The sequence below is a fragment of the Pongo pygmaeus genome, chromosome 5 (genome assembly GCF_028885625.2).
Source record: "Pongo pygmaeus isolate AG05252 chromosome 5, NHGRI_mPonPyg2-v2.0_pri, whole genome shotgun sequence".
NCBI classification, from domain to species: Eukaryota; Metazoa; Chordata; class Mammalia; order Primates; family Hominidae; genus Pongo; species Pongo pygmaeus.
Window position 1 is genome coordinate 12,466,737 of NC_072378.2, and position 3,609 is coordinate 12,470,345.

Below are 3,609 nucleotides of genomic sequence, written 5' to 3' on the forward strand. Positions count from 1 at the left end.
TCTTTGGTGGGATAAAGATGGAAGAAAAACATAATAGAAAGAAATTTTCTTTAATAAATTTCCATGTAAAAGGGTTTAGAAACCCTGGTTTCAAGATAATTGTGGAAATATACTTTTAAGACTGCTACTTAGCTTTTTGTTTTATAGTAACCTTAGGTTTTACAAAATGTCAAATTGACAGTCAGTTACAAGGAAGCCTATTTATAATAGTATAGTCCATTTTTATAGCACTTTTAACTTGCAAAGGTGCTTTTCATATATAACCTAATTTTATATTCACAATCATCTCAGGAAAATTGTCAATTTTTTAAATTTTTTGTCTTTTGAGACAGAGTCTTGCTGTATCGCCCAGACCAGAGCCCAGTGGTGTGATCTCAGCTCACTGTAACCTCCGCCTCCCAGGTTCAAGCGATCCTCCCACCTCCGTCTCCTGAGTAGCTGGGATTACAGGCATGCACCACCAAAACCGGCTAATTTTTTGTATTTTTAGTAGAGATGTTACCGAGACTGATCTCGAACTACTGGCCTCAAGAGATCCACCCGCCTTGGCCTTCCAAAGTGCTGGGATTATAGGCATGAGCCACCACGTCTGGCCAATAATTTTTTTTTTTTTTGAGTCAGGGACTTGCTCTGATGCCCAGGCTGACATGACCCTCCCACCTCAGCCTCCTGAGGAGGCAGGACCACAGGTGTGCACCGCAATGCCCAGCTAATTTTTTTAAAATGTTTTTGTAGAGATAGGGTCTCCCTGTGTTGGGCAGGCTGGACTCAAACTCCTGGCCTCAAGGGATCCTCCCACCTCAGCCTCCCAAAGCATTGAGATTACAAGGGTGTGGCCCTGCACCCAGCCTCTTCTAGATTCTTTCTTATAATCATGATTTTGGTAGATGTGTCTGCTGCCCTCCAAAACCAAACTGAGGTAGATGGATGTCTTTTCCTAAAGCCACTAAAAGTAAACCCTCTGGTAACTCTCAGTCCAAGGTCATCCTGAAGATTTCTTACAAAAAATGAATGCTACTTTCTTCCTTACTTTCTGTCTTTGGCAAAAATCAAATCTGCATATCAAATGCTTGAATAAAAAAAGAGAAAACCTTGTTTCTCATAGATCATAACCAGAGAAGAACATAGTGTTCAATGAAAGCAAAAATAAACAATCAGAAACATGCGTCTCTCAAAACAAAGTGTAAACTCTTTTGTCAGACATTGTTTCTCCCGTTGTGCTGTTTTATGTTTAGAAAGTGAATATAAATGTGTGTCCTCCTGTGAGTTTCCATGTGTACATATGTTCTCCACTTTAGGGATGTCTCTCCTTGAGTCAGTTGGCTTAGGAAAAGATCCAAATGCAACACTGATCAAACTGATAGGATGTTGAAGAGCCTGCACATTGAGCTCATTTCTGGATGCTTTATTAGACAATACATTTTCTGTACTGGTTGCAATGTGGAGTTACCATCAAATTTTATGGACACAACTGATGCCTTTTAGAGGCCAGGAAGCCAAACGAATGAGATTCATTTTTAGAGTGATGGCAAATCCTCTCATCCTTTCCAATTTGGTCATTCTCCAGGGCGTGAAATTCAACCTGCGTCTTTCAGTGTGAAACTTTCTGAGATTACAATTGTTTGTGTTTGGGGTTAGGCCTTAGACTACCCACAAACGGAGTAGAATAACTCTGATTCCAATCTTGCAGATCTGTCTGAGCGTCCTCTTTTTCTGGTCTATGTTAGGAAGGGTGCTTGTTCTTATTGTTTCTACCTTTTAGTTCACAGTTGTACATACACATTAGAAGTCCACATATTTTTTAAAACAAAAATATTTGCAATTAAGGATGTCATGTTATATAAATATCAATTTTACTTTTTTCCCCCAACTTATTTCATATGGAGGGAAAACAAAATGTTGACTCATTCCTGCCTCTTTCTAGGCATGTCACATTCCATATAATCATTCATGAGTAAAAATACTAAAATACCACTAAGCCCATTACAGCTTAATTTTTTTGATAATAGAGCAAAATTATCTGTAGTATACTAAAATCATGAAAATACTTTGTGTTGTCCTGATCGGTTGCCTATTACTTCAATAAGCATCTCTTTAAACCCTCAAGGCTGTTCTGTCCCTCCTGCCTTCCAGAAAGCCTGGAGTCTATCAGGGCGATTCTGGCCCTGCAGGGCTGGGTGGGTGCATTTTCTCATTACCCTGGAGGTTCCTGGAATCCACCACCACTTCTCCTAGAGAAAGCTGTTGGTCTTTGAAAGAAAACTCTTCTAAGCTAGCTACTGAGCCTGTGTGTGAGGGACGTTGGGAAATTGCAACCAAGAAGTCAACAGAGTTTCACTCTAAATATACTGACAGGCCAGTGGAGGAGAAACATGCACTCCCCACTAACTCCAATACAAGAGGGGGAATCACCACTTCTTCCAAAAATGATGTCAACATACGCAGAAGAGGAGATGATTATTTTTGACCCAGGTGGGATGGAGTGGAGGTGACATTTTTGTCTTGCAAAATTTGCATCTTCCCTTCTTGGCAGGTGAGATTGATGCTAGATGTAAATTTCTGTGGTCAGAAGGAAGCAAGAACATACGTCTCCACTTATAATTCCCTAATGACTAATATTGAGAAATCTTTTCTTCGACAAGGAAAAAAACACTCTACAACATAAAGAAAGAAAATCTCATGCCACATGGCTTTATAGATTCCAATCATCCCTTTTTTGATTATTTCTGCAGCAGCATTTACATCCTGAAGGTGATAGAAGCCTTGCATCTGTGTCTTGGTGCCATGGGGAGCCTCTGTCTGGAGCATGCAAATTTCTAGAGGCCCTTCTGACAGCTCTCCCTGGATCCTTCTCACAGACCCAAGATTGAGTTGCCACTGTGGGAAATCAAAAGGGTAAATTCTTGTTACAGGTGTTGCTGTTAACATTTAGTCCTAACTGATAACATTACTGGTTATTCTCTTGCATCACCTTGGTGTTGAATTGCAGTTTAGGAGTCTACCACTCTCTGAGGCTGTTCAGCCCAATTTCTGAAAGGACTGAGCAGGCCTCATGCCAGGGTGATTCCTCCCAAACTGCAAGAAGCAGCATGTAGACCTTTGGGAGATGGGGTGGTGTTTGTCTCTTTACATTATTATAAAACGAAGAGTAATTTAGCTAGTCCCTAATGTCCTAATCTGAGGGACAGAATTGGCTCCAATAACACTAGCTATCATTTCTAAAAATTGAGGCAAGTATATACTTATGCCAGCTTCTTCTAGAATTAGCTCTGTCTAGTCTTTATTAGAAACTGCTATAAAAATTATAATATAAATGGAAGGGAGGGAGTACGATTCACAATATCGCGTCTTTAAATTAAAAATCCTTGCTGAAAGAGAGAGCACTTATTCTGTGCAACTCTCCAGACAGCCAAACTTCAATGCACGGAAGACCCTCTAAAAATTTAAGCTGCTAAAAATGGGAGCAGATTCCCTACCACTGGGGGCATCAAGCTGCAAATTACATGTCTACCCAGAATGATGGATGGTAGAGGGCATGTGTACTTTAGTTAGGTAAGAATATTGGAGAAGACAGTATCTAAAGTTGCTTCCAATTTTGGTATCCTGTGA